Source organism: Mus musculus, chromosome 5 (genome assembly GCF_000001635.26).
Source record: "Mus musculus strain C57BL/6J chromosome 5, GRCm38.p6 C57BL/6J".
Classification (NCBI taxonomy): Eukaryota; Metazoa; Chordata; class Mammalia; order Rodentia; family Muridae; genus Mus; species Mus musculus.
The window spans coordinates 103898607-103912112 of NC_000071.6; the positions used below are offsets into that span (position 1 = coordinate 103898607).

Sequence of the window (13506 nt, forward strand, 5' to 3'; positions counted from 1 at the left end):
TCTCTGGGGAAAAGAGTCTAGCAGCTACCAATTAAGACCTCCAATCATCCCATTCCAAACATTTTCACTTATAAAATAACAAACTTCAGGAGGAGTACCTACAGAAAAACTTTTTCTTAATATCAATACTGAGTTTTAGCCATGTTCAGTGGTGCTTTTAACAATGTTCCACATCTGGCCTACACTCCAGGAAGAAACTCGTCTCAGATTTGTCTCAGGAAGGCAAAAGTTAGGAAAATATATCCTTGAATCTGTCTAAAGAACTTAAGTGTGTGCTCGCTTCGGCAGCACATATACTAAAATTGGAACAATACAGAGAAGATTAGCATGGCCCTTGCAGAAGGATGACACGCAAATCCGTGAAGCGTTCCATATTTTTTCAGATAGGGGACTAATATCCAATATATACAAAGAACTCAAGAAGGTGGACTCCAGAAAATCAAATAACCCGATTAAAAAATGGGGCTCAGAGCTAAACAAAGAATTCTCTCACCTGTGGAATACTGAATGGCAGAGAAGCACCTGAAAAAATGTTCACTATCCTTAATCATCAGGGAAATGCCAATCAAAACAACTCTGAGACTCCATCTCACACCAGTCAGAATGGCTAAGATCAAAAATTCAGGTGACAGCAGATGCTGGCGAGGATGTGGAGAAAGAGGAACACTCCTCCATTGTTGGTGGGATTGCAAGCTTGTACAACCACTCTGGAAGTCAGTCTGGAGGTTCCTCAGAAAACTGGACATAGTACTACTGGAGGATCCCGCAATACCTCTCCTGGGCATATATCCAGAAGATGTTCCAACTGGTAAGAAGGACACATGCTCCACTATGTTCATAGCAGCCTTATTTATAATAGCCAGAAGCTGGAAAGAACCCAGATGTCCCTCAACAGAGGAATGGATACAGAAAATGTGGTACATTTACACAATGAAGTACTACTCAGCTATTAAAAAGAATGAATTTATGAAATTCCTAGGCAAATGGATGGACCTGGAGGGTATCATCCTGAGTGAGGTAACCCAATCACAAAAGAACTCACATGATATGTACTCACTGATAAGTGGATATTTGCCCAGAAACTTAGAATACCCAAGATACAAGATACAGGTTGCAAAACACATGTAACTCAAGAAGAACGAAAACCAAAGTATGGACACTTTGCCCCTTCTTAGAATTGGGAACAAACACCCATGGAAGGAGTTACAGAGACAATGTTTGGAGCTGAGACGAAAGGATGGACCATCTAGAGACTGCCACACCCAGGGATCCATCCCATAATCAGCCTCCAAACGCTGACACCATTGCATACGCCAGCAAGATTTTGCTGAAAGGACCCTGACATAGTTGTCTCTTGTGAGGCTATACCGGTGCCTGACAAACACAGAAGTGGATGCTCACAGTCAGCTATTGGATGGAACACATGGCCCCCAATGGAGAAGCAAGAGAAAGTACCCAAGGAGCTAAAGGGGTCTGCAACCCTATAGGTAGGACAACAGTATGAACTAACCAGTACCCCTGGAGCTCGTGTGTCTAGCTGCATATGTAGCAGAAGATGGCCTAGTCGGCCATCATTGGGAAGAGAGGCCCCTTGGTCTTAACAAACTTTATATGCCTCAGTACAGGGGAACGCCAGGGCCAAGAAATGGGAGTGGGTGGGTAGGGGAGTGGGTGGGGGAGGGTATGGGGGACTTTTGGGATAGCATTTGAAATGTAAATTAAGAAAATACCTAATTAAAAAAAACAAGAAAGCAAAAAAAGAACTTGGTGTAACTTGGGACTTACAAAGACTGCATATGGGGGCTGGCAAGATGGCTCAGCGGTTAAATGTCCAGAGGTCCTGAGTTCAAATCCCAGCATCCTCATGGTGGCTCACAACCACCTGTAATGAGATCTGATGCCCTCTTCTGGCGTATCTGAAGACAGCTAAAGTGTACTTATGTATAATAATCAATAAATCTTTGGGCCAGAGCAAGCAGGGACTGAGGGAGCAGAGATAACCAGAGCGAGCAGGCTTGACTGGAACGAACAGGGTTGACCGGAGCAAGCGGGCCGACCAGAGCTGACAGAGGTCCTAAAAAAAAAAATTCAATTCCCAACAACCACATGAAGACTCACAACCATCAGTTCAGCTACAGTGTTACCCATATACATAAAATAAATAAATAAATCTTAATTAAAGAAAAAAAAAAGACTATACACTAAGGGCTGGCCCACTAGGAAAAGTGCCTGAACACGAGGCCCCAAGTTTGATCCCCAACAACTGCATAAAAACTTGTATGTGTAATGAGGAAGCAAACACACGTGGATCCCTGAAAAAGCTCCCCAGGCAGCCTAGCCGAGTCCCCCCAACTCCAGGTCTTGGTGAGAGGAAACCATGTAAGGTAGTCCTCTCCTCCACAAGCACGCACACACAGACACACACACACACACACACACATGCACATGCAGCTGCACACACCAGAACCTGCACAACACACGGGGCTGTGCATTAGTGTTTGGTAACTATATAATTGAACCTACGCTCCATAACTTAAAAACAGAAAACTCTTTTGACTACATCTAAGATTCCTGCCCCATGAGAACAGAGCAACTCCTCCTTCTCACAGTACATCTAGCTGATTTAAAAAAAAAAAAAAAGAAGCAGGAAACAGGAGAAAGGGCCCTGAAGTCTCTCTCCAGACACCTGAAACATCACCATAACAGAACACAGCTGGAGCCTCCAGTTTTCCCTTCCAGAGGCCAATATCCACTAACAAAACTTGACTCAAAAGAAGTAGACAGGTTCTAATGAGCTGATGTAACCAAGCAATGTTTTTAACATGCAAATAAAGGTCTAGTGAATTACAGAAACAGAGGGCACCACACTCAAACAACAACCCTCCACACTCAAACAACAACCCACCACACTCAAACAACAACCCACCACACTCAAACAACAACCCACCACACTCAAACAACAACCCACCACACTCAAACAACAACCCACCACACTCAAACAACAACCCACCACACTCAAACAACAACCCACCACACTCAAACAACAACCCTCCACACTCAAACAACAACCCTCCTGTTCTACCCCCCTCTTTGACTTTCACCGTCTGGCATGGACTGTCAATGTGTAGTGCTACTACATAGCACATAAGGCTGACTACCGATCACTGTCAACAAGCAGCAATTCTATTTTAGAGCACACATTAGTAAGCAAAGTGTTGAATAGAAAGCTCTGGATGAGAACAGAAGTTGTACTTTTAATCCCAGAACTCGGAGGCTGAAGCAGAAAGGCTTGAGCTCTGGGCCAGACTAAGTCACACAGTGGATTACAGGCCACCCTCAGCCACTGTGTAAGACTCTGTCTTTTATCTTATGTGATTGACTGATTGATTGATTGAGTAATCTATATCTGCCTGCATGCACACATGTGCACCTTGTTCTGCTTTCCCCAGGGACAGGTCAGAAGAGGGTGCTGGGCTGCCCGGAAGTGGAGTTGGGGATGGGTGTGAGCCCCCATGTGGGGACTGGGGATTGAACTCAGGTCCTTTGCAAAGAGAATCCTATCTTACAAACTAAACAAAACGGAATTCCAAGTGACACTGTGACTGATGCTCTGCTTAACTACGGCTGCAGGACTGGGGTGCAGCTCTACGTGAGAGCCCGCCCCGGCATGCTCAGGGCCTTGCACTCAGTCCCAGCACGGCAACACAAAGGCAGGACTCAGCACTGCAGTCACTGCTGTTACACCCACTACAGGAGGCAGCAGTCCTAATTGTACAGTGTTGGAAAAAGCTTCAAACTGTTTACAGTTCAGTTAGGTGAAGACTTTAGGTGCTACAAAGGCAGAAAAAAAAACTGTATCAGCGTTTGGCTAATTTAGGAATTATACCTGTAAGCTGGTGATGCAAGCGCACGCGGTGCCACTTCACAGGCTTAGGAAGAGGACAGGACCATCTCTGTGTGGAACCAAACCTGACTACACGCACCGCACCACTGCATACACACCACACCGCTGCACGTAACCTGCTATCTAACATCTTCCCCACTATCCACTTTCTGAAATGCCCTTCCTTCACCAGGGCCCTCGTTGGCCCTGACTCGGTTTTAAGACTCAAGCCTTCTCCAACCTGTAATGGAAATATCAGGAGACCAAGGAAAACTGCCACACGTTTAAGCAAGCTTGAGTCATACAGTCAGTTCCATGACAACAGGGGCCACAGTGAGACACCCCACTTCAAAACGAACACAAAGAACCAAACATACTTTAAAAATCAAGGCTAGAGCCATGGCCCAGGACTTAAGAGCACACACAGCTTCCAGAGGATCTGAGCACCCACCACAGGCAGCTCACAATTTCAATTCCAGCTCCAGGGAAGTCCAATGCCTCTGGCATCTGTGGACATGCGCTGGCACATGCGGTCTCGGAGGCGAGCACATACACACACACATGCATGCATGCACGCACATACACACACACACAGAATAAAAGTAAGTCTTTATGAAAACATTCTCGTCTTCACACTCGCCTGCCTCCTAGGCTGATCTGGATGAACGACTTCCGTGTGTCTCTCACAATCTGATTTATCTCTTCATTGCATTCATCACAAAGCAGGTTATGTTATATACCACTCTTTGGGCAAATTTTAATAATGTAAATTATTGGCTACTTTGCTAGTAGCTGTGAAAAATTACCAATAAACAACACAAAGAAGACAAGGGCTGTTTATTTTGGCTCGTGGCTTCAGAAGCATCAGGATATATCAGATGTTACTATCATTTAATAACAACAATGTTTTCACATGTTCTATGAGCAGTATTATCACAGTACTAAATACTCTCCATGAGAGTTCTGTTCAGGGGCCTATTTTACTAAGCAGGCACTCAAAGGAAGCATCATGGAAATTTCTTCGCTGTTTGAACTGGACCCCCTAGTTTATTACAGCCAGGATGGTCTGAAACTCTAATACATAGTACCCGTCAGGCCATGGATTTTATCTGAATACGTGCATTCCACGTGCGAACCATGTTTTTCAGAGGAAACCTACCTACATTGCTCGTTGCTCTTGAGAATGGCATAAGGCTAGCCTATGATTGCTATTTGAATATAAAGCCAAGCAAAAAATAAATTTGCCAAAATTTGTTGCCAAGGATCAAAAAACAGGATATTTCACAATAAAAACTGAGTGGCTTAAAATCAATCCGAATGAACTACCATTCGTAAGTAAGGTTTAAACTAGTCCCAGTGATTACAAGCTTGGACCTTGGCGTCATGCTCCCTTAGCACTGTTGGGAGGTGGTGGCAACTTTAGGGGTGGGGGATAAGTAGGGGATCTTAGAGCAGTGGCTCTCACCCTTCCTAACAATGCATCCCTTTAATACATACAGTTCCTCATGTGGTGGTGACCCACAATCATAAAGCTATTTTTGTTGCTACTCCATAACTGTAAGTTTGCTACTGTTATGAATTATAATGTAAATATCTGTGTCTTCCCTGGGAAAGGGTCATTCAACCCCCAAAAGGGGTCACAACCCACAGGCTGAGAACCACAACCGAGGCATGCTCTTAGAGGGGCCATGGCAGGCTGGGCTCCCTCTGTTTTGCTCCAGGACAAGCTCCCGCTATGACCTCACCACCAGCCCAAAGCAATGAGCCAACTAAACTAACAACCTAGAACCCCCAAAACTGGGAGCCAAAACCAGCCCTTTCTTTTTATGAACTTATCCTCAGGATTCTGTTGTAGTAACAGAAACCTGAATAACATATGTGGCCACAAAGAGCATAGGTGTCTGAAAGCGCTTTAATTTTTTTACAGCATGCACACACAAAAAATTTAGTATGAACACACACACAATGAAACAAACATACTGATGTCACATAGCTGCCACATGGGTTTATAAGCACACACTACCACTCCATCCGTCAGTCGATCATCTCAGGTTGTAATAAGGATTCTGAGGTTTGCAAACATGAACAGAAAATGCAGACTTTGTGGTTGGTAATGATGTGAGCAATATAAGTTTAAAGATGGAGTCTTTAGAAATCTCTATGGAAAACCGATACTTAGAGGAGCACTTTCATATCTACTCACTAATCGGTTATAAGGTATGTTCCCTTTTCATTTCCATGTCTTTTATAAAAACACTGTCCTGCAAGACTGGTCTCTGAGCACAAAGATTGTGAGAAGCTCTCATTCCTGTTGCTCAAGGAGAGAGACTCTGGCTAAGCTTTACCACTAAGATATACGAAAGAGCGTGTGAATCAGTCACCAAAGCAGATCACTCGTGTTAAAGCACACTTAATGCCCGTACCCTATCCTCTAGTCTAGATGGACCCAGGAAAACAAATGACTCAGAAAAACTGCTGCAAAACAACCAGAGTCGGGCGTGGTAGCACGGCCTTACACTCTAGCACCTAAGAGGCTACGACAGGAGAATTACCAGTTCAAGGTCCCATTTGCTATACAAGGAGTTCCAGGTCTGGGCTACATAGAGAGACCCTGACTCAAAGAGGAAGTCTGATTCTAGTTATGAAGAAAGTTTTGGATTATCTCAACCAATCTATTTCTTATTTGCCTTTTTAAAAATGTTACTCCCATCTCTCAGGAGGCAGAGCTAGGCAGATCTCTATGAGTTTGAGGCTAGCCTGGCCTACAAAATGGGTTTCAGGCCAGCCAGAGCTAGATGGTGAGAGCCTCAGAATCACTCCCCTCAAAGTATGCAAAAGTAATCTTATTTAAAACCTAAAGTAAACCCCAGTGAACGATCAAGACAAGCAGTAGCCCCTGCCATGGAGGCGCTGGATCATCCACACCGGCTCTAAGGATGCTCACGCATTGCTTTAAAACCTTGCAAACAAACTACACAAGCTCTACTTTAAAACTAACAACAACAACAACAACAAAAAGTAATTGATTTATACAACTGCTGATTTGGATTCACGCAATGAACTGATCCCAAAAGCTGTTTACTAAAGAATATGAAGTGGAATTTCAAACCAGGCCACAGGGACTGTGCGCATGGGTCCTAAGAGCCATATTCCCAAAGCACTTCAAAGTCATTCTCAGGAAGGACAGTGACTAAATGTTGTTATTATTCCAGCTGGCACTGAAAGTGGGTGACTCTCAGGTCCTGTGCTCAGAGACACATCCTTACTGATAGGATAGTGGTGAGGTGTTAGTACCAGGGTGCCTTGAACCCTGCTGAGTCGTTCTCATTTATAAAGGAAACTAGCTTGGGGAGTCAGTAACCTTTGGGATCTAATGACCAGACAGGAAATATCTTGGGCTCTGTGGGCTATACAGTCTCTATGAAAACTGTTCACTGTGGACAGCACAGCCATGAAGGAGCACTGTGTCCTGATACATCTGCAGCCACGGATGCAGGCAGCAAGTTTGCTCTAGTCTGTAGGCAACCACTTGACCCTGGGTTTAAGTCGGTTTGTTTCTAGATCTACCTACCATAGCATTTGTTTGTTTGTTTTTCTGGTTTTTCGAGACAGAGTTTCTCTATATAGCCCTGGCTGTCCTGAAACTCACTTTGTAGACCAGGCTGGCCTCAAACTCAGAAATCCACCTGCCTCTGCCTCCCAAGTGCTGGGATTAAAGGCGTGCACCACCACTGTCCAGCTTACCTACCACAGCATTACAGAAAGCTGTTGCCCTCTATCTTTTGGAGAAATATGTTGGCCGTGTCTAACACAAGGCACAAGACTAGCAGAGTCTTGTGAGACACACAGTCTGGGAGTCTATTAGCTGTGGAGGCTTGGGCGAGTCACACAATCACTCAACCTGATGCTTTCCTGTCAGGCGGTTCTGAAATTTAAATGAAGTGATACGATATAAAGTATTTGGCTTTGGATTTAGTTTACATGAGGCGGCCAAGAAATGAATGTTTTTACTGTAATTAAGTACTGGACCAGAGGTTTTTGGGAAGAAACACAATTCTCCAATTAATAATTTTTTTACAGCAGAGAAATAAGGCATGCTTATGGGCATTTTGGGTGCAAATACAGAGAACCCTCCACAGACAAGGACTACTTACATCACCCTGTCAACCTCTTCTTACACAGACAGATACACAGAGATGCGCATACAGTGCTATCTTGACTGAAACACTTTACATACACACACACACACACACACACACACACACACATATACATACATACATGAATGACACCTAAATGACAGTATCATCTGACACCTAAAGAAAAACTACTTTTAACTGTAGTGGATAAAGAGGCTCAGAGAGGGTAAGAAAGCCTATCCAATACCACAGAGGTGTAAGGCAGGAGTCAACATTAGTAAGCCTGACTACATAGCCCAAGTCTCATGACTATCCAAATATGGCACTGGTTCTAACTCCGTGGCTGTGCCTATGTGTGTCTTAATGAGCACCGAAATAGTATCAATAATGATCTCTCCATACAACAAATACTTTCCAACTTCTTAGAGCTCCAAAGTAGAAAGGCACCCATAAAAATCACTCATTTTAAATTGTAGTAATCCTATCAGGATTTTTATTTTCAAAGATGACCACCACTTGTTTTTTACACACAGCTAATCTAATGCAAACTCTCAAGTAAAGAAGTAAAGAATTCTTTATTAAAATGAAGCAGTGGGGCGATCTCATATACAAGAAGCTCCCTACGAGCACCGCCACTGTCCTCTCATGGACGTTTGCTCACATCGTATTTATGAGAAGCCCGTCTGCAGAGACACAGTTCTGCTCCTTGCTTCACAAGTTCCCGAGTATTACAAGATCATGAGCCTTCTGCGTTGTAAAGCATTCAGATTTCCAATAAATCTGCCCAATATCAAAAGGGGGGAAGCTCAAGGAGAAAGATGCTACCCTGTGGGAGCGTGCAAAGCCCAGCACTCTGTCTACCCCTGCTTCTAAACTCTACTGTAAGAATGAATTCAAACTCAGAAAGATACTAATGCTAAGATTCTCAAGATAAATGTAAACTGTAACAAACTAAAACCATAAATTACAATCTAGTACTGGATCTAGGCAAGACAGTTACATTTTTCTGTAAATCATACATGGTATGTGCTTTCCAAACCAACAATTCTAAGTGTCAAAGAAGTCATCAATTAGGATTTAATAAAGCTTTACTCTTTTATTTAAATATTGTGTAATTAAATTTAAATGAATATGGCATAATTATAAGCATGCCACATAAATATCTTCTGTGAAAAGTAAAATAATTTTCTTAGCGTTTGATATTCTGAGAACAAGAACATCCAAATTTTAAAATAAATCAAGTTATCTTTTAGCATTTAAGATAATACTATTAATAAGGCTGTAATACAGTACTGGATCATCTACTCTAATGCTCATCTAAACTGGCAGGCAAGGTAGGAAGAGTCTACTGAGAGTGATGGTCGGCCAGGCCCTGCCTCCAGAAGGCGGCACTCCATCACCAACACACCTCCCACTCTGGAAGGGACTCCATCTGCTTCAAACATCTCATTTTCTCTCCTCTACCACCTCACTCCCATTTTTAAAAAAAATCTGCAAGTTTTCTAATAAAGAAAGCTTGTAGACAGTTGAAGCCGGTGGTTCCTGTAATCAATCTCCCTCTTTCCCTGTGTGTGCGTGTGTGTGTGTGTGTGTGTGTGTGTACAGTGTGTATGTGTGTGTGTGTGTGTGGTGTGTGTGTGTGCGCAGTGTGGTATAGCCTGACAGCACATGGCTTGTCTACCCAAAGCCCCACAATCAACACGAAACACTCTTGCCAAGCCAAATGCAGTCACTTTATGAGATGTGATTGTGAATACTGTAATCCCAGGAACTTGGGAAGCTGAAGCAGGAGGATGTGAAGTTTAGAATCATCCCAGGCTACACAGCAGAATGTTGTCTCAAAAATACAACAAAGTAACAGAGGGAAAAAAAAACCTTTTGAGAAGAAGAGGACTTCCAACCCACTTTGAGTGAGAATCTGTTGAATCGGGCCTACTCTCCAGCAAACAGAGACAGACACAGAACTAATTCTTAGACTCCTGGAAGACCAGAGTTCAGAGTGGGGGGTCGGAGGTGGGGTGGGGGAGTTTCCAAGGTGTCACCAGTCCTTCCTAATTTCTAGGTCTAGTTTGCAGGGACCAATTAAATAAATCATAAGCAAAGAGTCAGGCAGAGGCACAGTCAAGTATTAAAACTCCTGCACCACCGGCCCCTCAGCAACAAAGCGAAGGCAACAATGTCTACACAGCACTGGCCACCAGGGAGGAAACTGCACTGGGGCTGGAAGAATATGCAGTGTAAAATGGCCCCCACATACAATAACGACTTAATCCTCACAATTCCGGGAAGACAGAGGCAGGCGGTATTTTTATCCCTCTTCCCCAGCTAAGGAAACAGGTTCAGATAACAACTTGCCATGATTAAACAGCCAATGAGTGGAGAGCAGGGATTTTAACCCAAGAACTAATTGCAGACCTGAGCTCAGTCCACTATTATACCTCCTCAGAGCAGAGCAAACAGGCTGACCGACCACACATGAGATGCTGGCCCAGGACGCAGTAAACAGCAATTAGTGTATTCAATCTCCAGCACTGCAAAAACGTTTTTTAATTAGAAGATTTGAATATCCGATTTCCTCTTATTTCATTACTTAATATAAAACTTTCTTCCAGAGAAAGATATAATTATACTAAAAAGCCTACCACTAAAAATCATGGCTTTTTGTTTTTTTAGGAAACATTTGTTCCTGCTCATGTTTTTAACTCTTTATATACAAAAATAAATTATTTGTTGAAAATTCAGACATAAGAAATGGCTTAAGCTGGGTGGTGGTAGCATATGCCAATGCTGACTCTGGTGATAGATGCAGGGAGATCTCTCTTGAGTTCATGGCCAGCCAGTCTATAGAGCTAGCTAGTTCTAGGTCAGTCAAGGCTATACAGAAATGCCATCTCGAAAATCTGAAAGAAGAGAAAGGAAGGAAGAAGGGAAGGAGGGGAAAAGCTTAAATACCCATTTTTAGCCTTTTGTTTAGATTTTGCTGCTGCTGTTTTGAGACAAGACAGGCCCAGGCAGGTCTCAAACTCAGTGTAGCTGATGATGACTCTCAGCTTCTGGCTCTCCTGTCTCTCAAGTACTGGGATCACAGGTACACACCGACACATCCAGTTTGTGCAGTGCTGGACATGAAACCCAGGTTAGGCAAGCACTCTATTTGAACCCTAACATAAAGGACAGAATTTTGAGAGATCATGAAACATCAGTGTAGGTTCTGATACCACGAGGGACTTTACAACAGGGAGGTTGGGTTTCTGTAGGAATGGGGAAATTATACACTCTGGTTAGCTTTCGCTGTGACTTCAAATTAGGATTTGGAATTTATTAAGGAATGTGTAACGTTACAAATTAATAGCACTAACAGTTATCAAATGCTAAAAGAATAGTTTTAAACGTAAAAATTCAGACTGGAGATGTACTCAGTGGTAAGTAGTGTGTTCTCCCGGCATGCTCAAGGTTGGGGGGTGGGAGGTAGAGTGGAGGGGGAGGGGTAGAATAGGAGAGGAGGGGTAGAAAAATATAAGAATGAATATAAATCCAAGCGCATACAGCTGAATACAGCATCTTGTGACTTCTTTTTATACTTGTGTTCCAACTATTTGGTATTTTCAAGGCAACATGACTAAAGTTTTAAGTAGGTCAGTTGGTTTGACTGACAAACCAAAAAATAGGTGCCAGGAGAAAGCAGGCAGAGAAGCAAAGGCTAATGATAAAGCTACCTGCACGCAGTTCACAAGCTCTGGTAGCACTAGCAGAGGGTCTCTGCTCAACTAAACGTACCCCACCCGCCCCTTAGCACGGCCAGGGCTCACGGAAGATGGGGAAACAAGACTGAAAACAATTAACGAGGGGGGGGGGGGCGGGGAGAGAGAGAGAACAGCATTAAATAGAAAAAAGAAAAAAAGAAAAAAAACCCACGTGTACCTGGCAGGTTAATTACTGTGGCAACCCAGGTTCTAAGTAAGACCTATTGCCCAAAGTATCTGCCTACGCTAATACCTTAAGGTAAGAAGCAAAATATAAAGGTAGGCAATTAAAGCAGGTTGGCAAGAATATTCAAAACTGCGAGGATTTCCACGAAATGCATGATAATAAATACTGCCTGCAGGAAAAGGAAGGTAACAAGCTCCCCAAACCGTAACATCAGGGCCGTGCAAGCCCGGGAGACGGTTGGGAACCCCAAACTGTGTCCACAAATCGGGGACCCTCCCTGGAGCAAGCCACGAGCTCAGCCTGGAGCAGCGCCACCCGGCCGGGTACGGATTTTGCAGGAGCCCCGCGAACCCCGGGAGGGGGACACCCCTGAAGTCGCCCAACCCGGACCCCGAGCACCTGCGCCGCCGCTCAGGACAGCGCGGCCCGCGAGGCCCGCCCGGATCCCTTCGGTTCCCCGAGGGAAGGCGCCGGCGCCGCCCGGCAGCTCCTCACCGACGCGAGCGCGGGTGACCGCTCCAGGCTGAGACCCGCGCGCGGGATAACGCAGCGGTTACCTCTGTCCGCGGCCGCCGCGCAGGCCGAGCCGCCACACCCGCTCCGCGCCGGCGCCGCGCCAGCCCCGCTTGGACACCCCGGGGACGCGCTCACCGGCCCGACCGCTCGCTCGTGCCCGGCTCGGCCGAGCGCTCTTGAGAGCCGCGGGGGCGGGGCGGGGCGGGGCGGGGTGGTGAGGCACGAGCGTGCTGCGCGCCGCACTCTGGGAAATGTAGTTCTCTGTTGCCTCTTTGAAGAGCGCGCCTGCGTTTCCCTTCCATCCCTCCCAGTATTCATCCCCTGCGTGGGGAATATCCCAGATTTTATAGCTATTCCTATCAGTTTTATCTCATGCTCTGCAAAATGTATACAAAACAGCTTGTGTCTGCAAAGCAAGGAAGTAATTGAACTAAATACCGAGTGTTAAACACAATTGCTAGTATAAACTGGTGAGATAAGGCAAACTCTCAGTAAAGTTGCTGGAAATGTAGGGAAAAAGAGCAAGGGCATATATTAGGATAGTTCCCTGAACTCTTTTTTTCCAGGGCATTCTGAAGCTTCCAGAATCTTCAAAGCATATTCGAAATGTAGCCATAGACCAGGTGGCTTGGTGCAGGAAGATAAGGTCAGCTGTTCCTGTGGCTGAGATATAAAGATACAAATTGGATCCAGCCTAGGCAAACCACAGAGACTCCAGCTGGGCCTGAAGGAGACAGGTGTCATCACCTGCTCACTTGCACTGGTTTGCTTGTGCCAGCTAGACCCCAAAGGTCCCAGAACCTGCTCAAACATCACCCACGGGTGGGAACCGTTGCCTTAGGGCCACTTCTGCAGGGCTCCTCGAAAATGAGGATCCGAAGTCCCCTGAAACAGAGAGCTCAAATCCATCCTTCTTCCTCAAGTGGTTTTGGTCACGTATTTCGGTACAGTGAGAATAAATTGCTACAACTCTGGACCTAGAGAGGAATTTCTGTTGGCATAGCGGGTTCAGGCAAAAATAATAATAATAATAATAAT

The 13506-nt window shown here is 44.8% G+C and overlaps 1 protein-coding gene and 1 non-coding gene across 7 annotated transcripts in view; one reads left to right on the top strand and one right to left on the bottom strand.

Annotated features, from left to right (window-relative positions):
- Window positions 1–12653, bottom strand: part of Klhl8 (kelch-like 8) — a 49210-nt gene extending 36557 nt beyond the window's left edge. For 3 of the 6 annotated variants that reach the window (NM_001359987.1, NM_178741.4, NM_001359986.1), the window contains exon 1: window positions 12510–12653. The gene's annotated coding sequence lies outside the window, so the exon portion shown is untranslated. Of the gene's footprint in view, window positions 1–12447 lie in introns of all 6 variants that reach the window. The other 3 variants (XM_030254510.1, XM_030254509.1, XM_030254508.1) reach the window with 3 other exon arrangements.
- Window positions 273–379, top strand: Gm24897. The gene has a single exon (XR_003956037.1). It is a non-coding gene; the product is annotated as a U6 spliceosomal RNA (small nuclear RNA).
- Window positions 12654–13506: the final 853 nt, after the last annotated feature.